The sequence below is a fragment of the Spermophilus citellus genome (assembly GCF_964194105.1).
Source record: "Spermophilus citellus genome assembly, chromosome: 16".
In the NCBI taxonomy this organism is placed as follows: domain Eukaryota; kingdom Metazoa; phylum Chordata; class Mammalia; order Rodentia; family Sciuridae; genus Spermophilus; species Spermophilus citellus.
The window spans coordinates 40139985-40152830 of record NC_138196.1 but is presented as its reverse complement, the minus strand read 5'-3'; the positions used below and the strand labels follow the sequence as shown (position 1 = coordinate 40152830).

Sequence of the window (12846 nt, the reverse complement as noted above, 5' to 3'; positions counted from 1 at the left end):
GAAGGATGAGGTGGTTGTTTATTTTTAAATGTAGGAGAAGCTTTAATGTGTTTGAAGAGAAACTGAGGAAAAGTTGAGAAAGAATGAGTTGAAAACAGCTCAGGTCTCTGGAGATGCCAAGAGTTTATGGCTCTTGAGCCTCTCCCAAGCCACAACCAACCCCAGGAAGACAGCCACAGAGTCATCTGATTACCTAAAATGCAAAGAAGCCAGCATGGCCCTTGCTCTGTCCTGGCCTTTGGGGGACTTGATTTCCTGTTCAGGAAACAAGGTGTCACCATGGGAGCTGTCCACACAGAGCTGTCTTTAGGGCTAATGAGATCACAACTTCTGAGCTCCTCAGAGAAAGAGCCTACCTGGATTCAGAACAGAATATTCTCTCATTATTTTGGTAGGAGTGAAATAATTAAGAACCTTGCTGCTTCCTGTCACCCTGGAGGATGACCAATCCTAGCTCCAGGGTCCAAGGCTGTTTTCTTCTCTCTTGGTTTCCATCCTTCCCAGGAGCCTGTGTGTATATTCTTTCTTCCCCTTTTGGCCTTCTTTTGGTCCCCTCCAGATCCATTTCCTAGCTAAATCTAGTTTGGGATTTGATACACCATGAAGAGCTCATGGAGATTTCTACAGGAAATCAAAACTGACATCAAGATCTCCAAATGCCAAGGCCTGGGGCTCCGTTCCCATGCACCTGAACTATTCTCACTGTTCAGATTTGTTGTGCAGATTCCTCCAGAGAGCTGCCTGGGGTGTTTTTATTTGTTTAGGCAACATCCTAACTTCCACCAAAAACTCTTTTGGTATCTTTGTTCTGGTAAACAGCCAAGTAGTACAATACTAGAAGAAATAAAAAAGCCATACAAGCATCCAAGGGCTAAACATCCCTTTGCATTTTGTCATGCCAGGGACTCAGTGAAGCGGCATTTATTAAGCCACGTGCATTGGTGCTGCTGCCAGTTTCCCTGAGACAATGCTTAGGAAAAAATGAATGGGAAGAAAGGATGGAGCTATTCTGTGGCCAGGAGTACCCTCTAGTGTTCAGTCAGAGATCCCTCCATTACCTCACAAGCCAAATAACAACAAGATGAAGATATTTATTACTACACCGCCGATTGTTCATCTTAGTCTCTAATGTTTTATTGCATTTCCATTACAGATCTAGGCCACACACGGAAAGGTGGGTGTTCTTTTGACAATTTGTTCAGAGTGAATAAAAGATTTTTTTTTCATTTATCCACCAACCAATAGCAGTAGTTTCCATGCTTAATAGGAAGCAGAGTTATTTTACATCTATTATGCTAGTCCCAATGCTACCATAGTTGTAGAAAAACGGACAAACTCATGCTTTGCTGGCATCATTGTATTTCAGGGAGCCACACGACAAGATGTTTAAGTATCACAAAATACTTTTGACCCCAATTCCAGGAAATAAGTAAGAGAATGTTTTTAGTTGTATCATCAAAAATGTACTACAGCTTCATTTGCAATAGCTTTTTACTATTTTTTATATTACCCACTGTTATAGTTTAGATATAAGGTGTTCCCCCAAAAGCTCACTTGTGAAACAATGCAAGAATGTTCAGAGGCAAAATGATTAGGTGGTGAAAGGTGGAACCTAACCAATGACTCAACCCAATGATATGGATTAACTGGGTGGTAGTTGTAGGCAAGTGGGGTGTGGCTGGAGGAGGTAGGTCACTGGGGGCATGCCTTTGGGTTTATATTTTGTCCCTACTGAGCACAGCTATCTCTGCTTCCTGATTGCCATGTCCCTGAGCTGCTTTCTTCTGCCATACGATTCTGCCATGATGTTTTGCTTCACCGTGGCCCAGGGCAATGGAGTCAGCTATCCATGGACCGAAATTTCTGAAACTGTGAGCCTAATGTACTTTTCTTCCTCTATCGTTCTTGTCAGACCTTTTGGTCACAACAATGAAAAAGCTGACTAAAACACTCACCCACTTAAAACAATAATTTTTAAAGCTTGTATGTGTGGTTTGATATGAAGTGAGAAGAGCAGATTACAAATTGCATGTACAATATAATCACAAATTTCAAGATATGCATATTGTAAGGATACATACAAACACCAGGTTAGAAGGCAAAATAGAGAAAACACTTGTTAAAGTAGGGGACGATTAATAGTTTTTGTACTTTTTTTTTTTTTTTGGTTGTAGGCGAAATAATATCTTTATTGTATTTATTTCTTTTTATGTGGTGCTGAGGATCAAACCCAGTGCCTCATGCATGCGAGGCAAGTGCCTACCACTGAGCTACAACCTCAGCCTATTTCTGTACTTTTATTGTTGTTGTTTTGCTTTGTTTTTAAACTGATTATGACTGCTTGTAAGCATATATCAAACTGGGAATCAAGTTTTCAGGTCTAAAAATCTTTGTGCAGTCAGGGATAAGCCACGGAGTAACTCTCAGCTTGTGACTTGAGGCCGCATGATCATTTCAAGGCTTTCATTACCAAGGCCAAGAATTCTCTCAATTGGAAACAAGGTACAATAAATACACAATATAAAAAGAATTGCTAGAAACATCACAGCCTGCCATGTTATTATAAATTACATGAATGTTAGATTAGTTACGTGAACATCAAAATGAGTGTAATGGTGATACAAATAGGAAAAAGGTATCTTACGAAAAATACCAGAATAAAAAACTCTATATTCATATCTCCTAACAATTTAACCATATAGAGCTGAAGTAAATTTAAAGTCCTTCATATTGATGAAACTGTTAATGTTTGTTCTTATTTTTCTGTAAAGTTCCTGTGGATCCAAATTTTGTATGATAACTAAACTTGGAGGTTAAGAAAGCTGGAAGTCACCAGTGCTGAAGGTTTGGTTTAAGCCACTGGACTAGTCATAGGACAGATTTGAAATCATGTCATGTGCATACTCATATAATCTAAAATCAATGAGACAACTATCCAATATCGCCCACTACATGATATAAGGATAGAGATCCAGCCCAGAGAATGTTCAGAAACAGCCAAACCATTCAAAGGCAGAACAAAGAAATATGTTTATGTCCTTGCAGTGAGCCAGACTATGGTTGGGGACAAATATATAAATCTTGAAAAATAATACTAATGTTCTCATAAAAACCAGGTTTCCTGGTTAACATTTGTATGCAAATCAATTTAACAGTTGAAAGATAAGGACAAATGGAGAATATTTACAACATAAATGAAAAACCTTCATAATAATAAACATACCACAAAAGAAATAAAGCCCTGGGGAAATAGGAGTAGTTCAGCATAAGAAAATGCATTCCACTTGACAGGGGAAAAAAAAACACAAAACCTATGGCCATGGCGGATGCAAGTAACACACAAAGTGGGTTGAGTTTCTGAACTAGGGGTTCCCTTTAAGTTCATGGTATAAAATCTGACATGGGTTATACTTAGGAGAAAATAAAGCTTTGTTTTCTTTTACTGGAATACATTTCACTATTGAATTTTAGAACCAGTGTTCAAATTTCTAAGGTGACCCTCATGTCTTCCAGTTCTGCTTCCTCTCCTGGTCCTCCTTCCTGTAGAAGAAAAGATTTACTGACAGGGCTGTTTCTGGGCACACTCAGGTCTTATGCAAGAACCTGGATCTTTTTGAAATTGATTTTATTGCCCTTAAATTATCCCACTGAAAGCTCACTGGTGTCACAAGATTTAATAACAAGAATCAACAAATGGGACTTACTTAAACTAAAAAGTTTTTTCTCAGCAAGAGAAACAATAAGAGAGGTAAATAGGGAGCCTACACCCTGGGAACAAATTTTTACTCCCCACACTTCAGATAGAGCCCTAATATCCAGAGAATACAAACAACTCAAAAAATTAGACAATAAGATAACAAATAACCCAATCAACAAATGGGCCAAGGACCTGAACAGACACTTCTCAGAGGAGGATATACACTCAATCAACAAGTACATGAAAAAATGCTCACCATCTCTAGCAGTCAGAGAAATGCAAATCAAAACCACCCTAAGATACCATCTCACTCCAGTAAGATTGGCAGCCACTATGAAGTCAAACAACAACAAGTACTGGCGAGGATGTGGAGAAAAGGGTACACTTGTACATTGCTGGTGGGACTGCAAATTGGTGCGGCCAATTTGGAAAGCAGTTTGGAGATTCCTGGGAAAGCTGGGAATGGAACCACCATTTGACCCTGCTATTGCCCTTCTTGGACTATTCCCTGAAGACCTTAAAAGAGCATGCTACAGGGATACTGCCACATCGATGTTCATAGTAGCACAATTCACAATAGCTAGACTGTGGAACCAACCCAGATGCCCTTCAATAGATGAATGGATAAAAAAAATGTGGCACCTATACACAATGGACTACTATGCAGCAATAAAAAATGACAAAATCATAGAATTTGCAGGGAAATGGATGGCACTGGGGCAGATTATGCTTAGTGAAGCTAGCCAATCCCTAAAAAACAAAAACCAAATGTCTTCTTTGATATAATGAGAGCAACTATGAACAGAGCAGGGAGGAAGAGCAGGAAGAAAAGATTAACATTAAACAGAGACATGAGATGGGAGGGAAAGGGAGGGAAAAGGGAAATTGCATGGAAATGAAGGGAGACCCTCATTGCTATACAAAATTACATATAAGAGGTTGTGAGGGGAATGAGAAAATAAACAAGGAGAGAAATGAATTACAGTAGATGGGGTAGAGAGAGAAGATGGGAGGGGAGGGGAGGGGGGATAGTAGGGGATAGGAAAGGTAGCAGAATACAACAATTACTAATAGGGCATTAAGTAAAATTGTGGATGTGTAACCGACGTGATTCTGCAATCTGCATTTGTGGTAAAATTGGGGGTTCATAACCCACTTCAATCTAATGTATGAAATATGATATGTCAAGAGCTTTGTAATGTTGTGAACAACCAATAAAAAAAAATTTAAAAAAAAAAAAAAGCTCACTGGTGTCTTAATGCTGGGAAGTGGAAAGCAATTGCAGTGATCCTCCAGCCCCTCTTTTTTATAGAAAGAAAGAGGGGGAAAAAAGCAAGATAGCAAGCAGAAATAAATTGGACTAAATTAATAAATTTTAGAAAACCAAAATGGAGCAATTAGATTTTATATGAGACAATGGGTAAGGAAAGGGTAAGAAGCAGAACTGTGAGGTAGCGGTCTTGCCTAGTATGCGCAAGGCCCTGAGTTCAATCTCTAAACCCACCACAAAAAAGAAAAAAAATAGGAAGAGAAGAAACAGTTGTAGAATGATTTGCATATTCACCTGGCAGCCCACCCACCTTTGGCAATGACATTGTGGTAACAAAAAAACACATTCCAAAGAAGAAATTGTAATATAAGTTTGGGCTCTGCACAAACTAATTAGCTTTCTATTACAGGGTGATGGTTCAGAGAGGAGTTGGGGGAATTTTTGTTTTGAGGGATGACTGAAAATGAAGAATCTGATTTGTATACTAAAGGGATGGGTTGGCCTTCTGGAGCTCTAGATCTATTGCTTCACCCACTGATCAATCAGAGAATAAATCATGTAGTTACACCTTCTCTGTGCTTCACATGGCAACATCACAGAGAAGAAAGACTGAGAAAAGGCTGAGCATGGTGGCACATGCCTGTAATCCCAGCAGCTCAGGAGGCTAAGATAGAAAACTCACAAATCTCAGCAAAAGCAAGGCATTAAGCAACTCTGTCTCTAAATAAAATACAAAATAGGGTTGGGGATGTGGCTCAATGGTAAAATGCCCCTGAGTTCAATCCCCAGTATCAAAAAAATAAAGACTAAGATGGCAAAAGATGATTCTCCCAAGGTCCTAAATATATTAGCCTGGGTTAGAAGCAATCTACACAGTCTGCTGTTAAGTTGTACTCTATTTGTTAAGAGTTAGTTTGGAGTGATCAACAAACAAAGTTTAAAAAAGGTCCAAAAAATTAATAGCAACTTCTATAAACCCAGGTGAGTTACCAAGTTCCATACATTGCACCCCAGTGATAGAAATCCAGGCTCCTTCCACCTTATTTCTTCACCAAGTGGATTCCTGACCTCATGGTCCAAGATGGCAGCATCTGCCTTTCAGGCAGCAAGATGAAGAAAGGTTCTCAAAATCTGCTACCCAATAATTCCACCTAATTTCTTGGACTGGAATTCAGTGACAAGGCCATACCCAGCTATGAAGGCAGATATTAAATGCAGTGTTTATTATAGGTGTTCATGTGCTAAGCCAAAAGTGGGAGTCCTACTGCCATAGCAGAAGAGGAGAACAAATAATGGGAGAAAATTAACAATCAGTGTCTTCTTCCTCCTGACAAGGATGGAGCCAAGAAGAGAGAACATGGAATAAATAAATGTAGAGCAGCATAGTTATTGACTCTGGAAACATCAGTGCCAGTGGGATATTAGAACAGTCCATCTAATGAATATTTTCATTTTAATGATGAAAGTAGAACTGACCTTTGAGACGGAATGGGTATCCTAGCCACCACAGCACAGAGAAGGGTAGGGAAAGAGTAAGCCACCAGAGGACAGCAAAAGATGCTGGGACCTGAAAAGACAGGTCTTAGGCTTCCAGGAAATGGATCACAGCAAAGAAGGGATGGAAGCATTTGCCAAAAGCAAACATCATTTACATGTCTGCTCCACCATAAAACCTTTCTGAGTATCTTGGGTTGTGACACCCAGTCAATTTTAAGCTCCACCCCAGGCATTCTCAGCAGCTGTCCCCAGAGGCCTCTAATGCCAGGCTTCATCTTTGAAGCAAACCAACAAAAGATGTATGTCTGAAAACCAAATAGCAAATCCAGCTTGACTCTTCCGTGAAAGAATACTCCTGTCAGCTCCAACAACTTATAGCACCCACACAGCTCTTCTTGTTTCTACTATTAACTGTATCATATGAACAATCTCATACATTTTCATGATTTTAACTAATCTACAAGATGAGCTAGAGGTTTAAGAAAACTTTGGAGGTGAAGGGATAATTCAGGAGTCCTATGCCTTCCCTCTCCTTGGACCTTAAATGGCAAGGCCTTTGAACAATGCTTCACGAGCAGCTCACATGCTCGCACTGTAGGGCCTGCTCTTCCTCAGCTTATGCTGGACCACATGAATTCTTGCTGAAAGAAGTCACAAGATACTTAAATAAAATGGTCCTACAAAAGTTGTTAGAGACTCCAATGCCTTTTACAGGTGAGCATAGCCATGGAAGAAATGGAGGACTGAGGGCTGGAGGTGTTAGCTCAGTGGTAGAGTTTACACAGGTCCTGGGTTTAATCCTAGCAACATACACACACACAAAAAAAATAAATAAATAAATACAGTGCAAATAAGAAATGGAGGACTGGCTTTCTGTGACTGAAAGGACTCCAATCTTTGCCCTCTTTTCCTGACAAGGTCTGTTTTCCTATCATAGGGCCACAGTCACAGCCAATCACCATCTCAGAGCTCCCCATATGGTTTCCTCTCACCCCTTCTCTGGGTCTGCAACTGGTGCTGAGCAACCCAAGAGCCACCTATGTTCCAGAGGCAGCTCTAATCTCCCACAGTACACCACCAACCATTGCTCAGAGACTCCCACTCCCACCTGGTTCCTCCTTGCCACTGCCATGACCACCATGCCACCCCATGCCTGCCACCCTATCCCTTCCATTACTGCCCCCAGACTTTTTTCTTACCCTGTCCAAATGGGGGTTTTCCCTCACCAAGAAGTGAACACAACCTTTAGTATTTCCTCTGCCATGAGCAGAGGGGAGACATCACCTTGTAATAATGTATTCTTGAAGCAAGAACCAGAATATCCAGCAGCCATTTGGCTAATTTGCCCCTGAGTTGAAGGTCCTGGGGGCTTTAGCCTTTTCCTGCCTCCATCATCTTGGGACCACAGAGGGATCTCTGGCTAACCCTCAACCAGATGGCCCTCACTGTGAGAGCCAAGACCATGCTAGTAACTACAGTGACCTGGATTCACCACTTCCAGCCCCCCTCCTCCACTACTCCTGGAGCCTCATCCTTATATACACTTTAGCTAGTGCCAAAACACCTGTGACCCAAACTTCCAGGGAGAGGAAGAATCCGATATACCAGACGCTTCCCAGGAAAGGGGGTGGAATATGCAAATAAATCTAGAGCATTCTGGCCTGACTGCTCCCTCCTCTTGCCACAGCCTACTGCCTAGGATCAGCAGCTACACCCCAAATCTCGGATCTTTGTGGAACATTGGGCTTACAGATTCACAGACTCTTATTTACACCTGAATTGAATAGCACAAATATGTAATGCACACAACACAAAAATAAGTGGTGGTATGTTACCTTCTAAAAGCCTACCATCAAATTAGAGAGTAAAGACAATGGCACACACAAAACAGTGAAGAAATAAATAGCATAATGGTATACAAGAGTGTGGAATTAAGAGGCACAGGCTGTCCATTAGGGTTTCTTTAGCAAGTGGTAGAGCCCCTGAAAAACTATTAAAAACGCAGATTCCACAGCCTTGCTTCCATTTATTTTTATATAGTAGGCGTGAGGTAGGATTGTGACCTTTTTAGGAAAAACTTCAGGTGGTTCTGATGCTAGGCAGCCAAAGGTTTAGTGCAAAGACAGCTCAATATATATCATGGGTTTCTTAAGGTTTTCACTGCAACAAACAAATAACAACTAAAACTATTTAAAATTGTTTTCTATTTTAGCCAGTTTCATTACCATACCAGGTATTATTCTTAAACTAAATGTTTTGAGTTACCCAAATTATTTTTTTTATAATTGAAAAACATCTGAAAAAAGAAATAACGAACTAATTCAGGGAGACATATGAACTTTGCAGTTGACAGAAGAGATGATTAGAAGGTATTTTTGTTTCTTGCCATCTTAATCAATCTGGCTTACCCTGCAGAGCCAGAAACACTTATTCCCAGGTTAAACCTGCTGTCTATCCCTAAACCTTGGCAAAGCCTGATGACCCCTCACCCATCCTATCTGCTAGGAAAGAGCTGGGAACTCTTTAAAGATGGAAGAGATTCACATTTTACTAACCTCTTCATTCTATGGGGAATAAACCCAGAGATCCACCAACACAGAGGTAATGCGACCTGTCCTGGAAGCCAGGAAGAGCCCTCGCGCCCCCTGCAGCCAAACCTCAGTCACATCTAAAGGTCTAACAAAGCCATTTGCCTGAGCACACAGAAGAGCTTCTTGGCAGCCCAGTGATGGCTGGGGTAGAACTGGGCAGTCAAGTGCAGGCAGGGGCAGCACTGGAAGCGGAGCTGGCCTCTGGGTTCCAGTGCCAAAGGCGTGGGCAGGCCAGGAGGGAGGAGGCTCTTTCCGGCTGACTCACTCCCCCCACCCTGCAGCTGTTCTCCCTCTCCATTCTGCCCTTCTCCACTCCCACCATTTTCCTGGTTTGGGTTCAAACCTTAGCAACTGGCTCCAACAGATAACAACACCTGCCCACTCAGTAAAGTGGCGCACAGTCAAGGGACCGGCACCCATTCTACTATTTTGATTCAGCACCTTTCCTTGAAGCCAGGATGTTTTAGAGATAGAAGGAGGACACAGCTCAGTGAACAGGCTCCTGGCAACAGGGCCACCTCATAAACCCGCATTTGCATTCGCTTCCTCGGGCCCCACCCCCGGCCCCAATCAGTGGAGCACACAGAAACAGGTGGCAAGCATCGATGCTGGCAGACGCACCCGGCGCTCACAGCAGAGGCAACAGCGTTTTCCTTGCAGGTTTCTTGGCACCTTCTGGCCCTTCCGGAGCCAGCACCTCACAGGAGCTGGCTTCCTGGTGCTCCATCCGGCCCTTCTGCATAACCATCCCAGGATCTGTCATCTGTCCTGCAAAGGACTAGGGCCTGCTTTGTCCGAGTCTCAGAAGCCTCCACCTATCCTCACCTCATTGCTGCTCCAGCCCAGACACGGAGCCATAAAGCCAAGGCAGAGGCCCTTTGAGGGAAAACTGTCATCATCAAGTGATGGCAAAGGAGGATTCCTGGCTCCTCTGAGAAACAGGTCTCCATAACTAAGCACTCACTCGTCCCACCCTGAACAGGCCTTAGACTAATTAAATCTAATGGGATGCTCCTTTTCAAAGGTGGTGGAAAGTCCAGTGTCTGTCATATTCTGTGTGTGTGTGTGGGCAGGGGGTGGGGGTGTTTTCCTTTCCCATAAACACAAGAACCATGGGCTTTTGTGATTCAATTTTTTTTTTTTTTTTTTTTTTTTTTTTTACCAAAACAGGCGGGTGGACCAATGGTACAGAATAGAGGACACAGAGACTAATCCACAAAGCTACAACTATCTTATATTTGATAAAGGAGCTAAAATCATGCAATGGAGGAAGGATAGCATCTTCAACAAATGGTGTTGGGAAAACTGGAAATCCATATGCAACAAAATGAAACTGAATCCCTTTCTCTCGCCATGCACAAAAGTTAACTCAAAGTGGATCAAGGAGCTTGATATCAAACCAGAGACTCTCCATCTGATAGAAGAAAAAGTTGGCTCCGATCTACATATTGTGGGGTCGGGCTCCAAATTCCTTAATAGGACACCCATAGCACAAGAGTAAATAACAAGAATCAACAAATGGGACTTAATTAAACTAAAAAGTTTTTTCTCAGCAAGAGAAACAATAAGAGAGGTAAATAGGGAGCCTACATCCTGGGAACAAATTTTTACTCCTCACACCTCAGATAGAGCCCTAATATCCAGAGTATACAAAGAACTCAAAAAATTAGACAATGAGAAAACAAATAACCCAATCAACAAATGAGCCAAGGACCTGAACAGACACTTCACAGAGGAAGACATACAATCAATCAACAAGTACATGAAAAAATGCTCACCATCTCTAGCAGTCAGGGAAATGCAAATCAAAACCACCCTAAGATACCATCTCACCCCAGTAAGATTGGCAGCCACTATGAAGTCAAACAACAACAAGTGCTGGCGAGGATGCGGGGAAAAGGGTACTCTTGTACATTGCTGGTGGGACTGCAAACTGGTGCGGCCAATTTGGAAAGCAGTTTGGAGATTCCTGGGAAAGATGGGAATGGAACCACCATTTGACCCTGCTACTGCCCTTCTCGGACTAGTCCCTGAAGACCTTAAAAGAGCGTACTACAGGGATACTGCCACATCGATGTTCATAGCAGCACAATTCACAATTGCTAGACTGTGGAACCAACCCAGATGCCCTTCAATAGATGAATGGATAAAAAAAAATGTGGCATTTATACACCATGGAGTATTACGCCGCACTAAAAAATGACAAAAATCATGGAATTTGCAGGGAAATGGATGGCACTAGAGCAGATTATGCTTAGTGAAGCTAGCCAATCCCTAAAAAACAAATACCAAATGTCTTCTTTGATATAATGAGAACAACTAAGAACAGAGCAGGGAGGAAGAGCAGGAAGAAAAGATTAACATTAAACAGAGACATGAGGTGGGAGGGAAAAGGAGAGAAAAGGCAAATTGCATGGAAATGGAGGGAGACCCTCATTGTTATACAAAATTACATATAAGAGGTTGTGAGGGGAATGGGAAAATAAACAAGGAGAGAAATGAATTACAGTAGATGGGGTAGAGAGAGAAGATGGGAGGGGAGGGGAGGGAGGATAGTAGAGAATAGGAAAGGTAGCAGAATACAACAGTTACTAATAGGGCATTATGTAAAAATGTGGATGTGTAACCCATGTGATTCTGCAATCTGTATTTGGGGTAAAAATGGGAGTTCATAACCCACTTGAATCTAATGTATGAAATATGATACGTCAAGAGCTTTGTAATGTTTTGAACAACCAATAAAAAAAGAAAAAAAATAAAGGTCCATCAACAACTAATAAAAATATTTTTTAAAAAATGGTGGGAGACCTGTTCAAGATCCCAAGATGAAGTTCACTGCCTTGCTCCTACTTTAGGGCATGTGCTACAGTTTTTCTAAGGCAAGCAGTCGAGTTCCCCTCATACCAAGTTCAGCCATGAGGCAGAGCCCCTTAATAACCAGTATTCATCCCAGCAGATATTGACTTTGCATGTCTTCTCATCTCTGAGATGCTGGATTCAGGTGAGCTCAGCTCTCCACTATTTATAAAACTCACAGTCCTCCTGGCTAGTTCTAGGGAACCAAGCCACTACTTCCTTAACCCTGTCAGCCCTCAGCCTAAATAGCACCTCCTAGCACTCTGTGGCTCACAAGCCTATTGTGTTTTTTTCACAGCTCAGATGTAAATTCTATGAGAACAGGATCCTTACCAATCCTATTTGCTGGTACATACCTAATGCCTAGAAAAGCGCTGGGCATAAGCTGGTGACAAGGACCTATTAAATGAGTGACTTAACATGCTAAGTCCCTCTCTTTTCTTTCTCTCTTTTCTTTTACTATCACATGATCTTTAGCAATAAACCTCGCCCTGGCTGCATCCAGATCATCACAAACAGTCTGCCTCAGTGATGGGAAATAGGAGTGTCCGTGATTCTTTGAAGCTGAGTCTATTGCAATGCAAAAGAACACGCAAAGTAATTTTTCAATCATGTATTACACACACACACATACACACAAATCTCTAATATCTGATATGCTTTTGTTTTTGTTATGTAGTACTGGGGTTTGAACCCAGAGGCACTCTCTTACTGAGCTATATCTCCAGTCCTCTATTTTTAAAGTTTGAAACAGAGTCTTGTTAAGTGTCCAGTCTGGCCTTGTCTTGACATCTGCCTGCCTCAGCCTCCCTTGATTACTCAAGGTTGTTTTGAGTGTATAGTCGACTAATGATTGAACTGGACCATATCACAAAGTTGATCTGAATCCAATTATTTTCAAACTGAAGATTCAGATTTGGATTAAGATTCCTTTA

The 12846-nt window shown here is 41.7% G+C and overlaps 1 long non-coding RNA gene across 1 annotated transcript in view; it reads right to left on the bottom strand.

Annotated features, from left to right (window-relative positions):
• The window catches only part of LOC308635240, a 90714-nt gene extending 81546 nt beyond the window's left edge, over positions 1 to 9168 (bottom strand). Inside the window, exon 1 of the long non-coding RNA XR_014019169.1 lies at positions 9020 to 9168. This is a non-coding gene — a long non-coding RNA (uncharacterized lncRNA). The remainder of the gene's footprint in view (positions 1 to 9019) is intronic.
• Positions 9169 to 12846: the final 3678 nt, after the last annotated feature.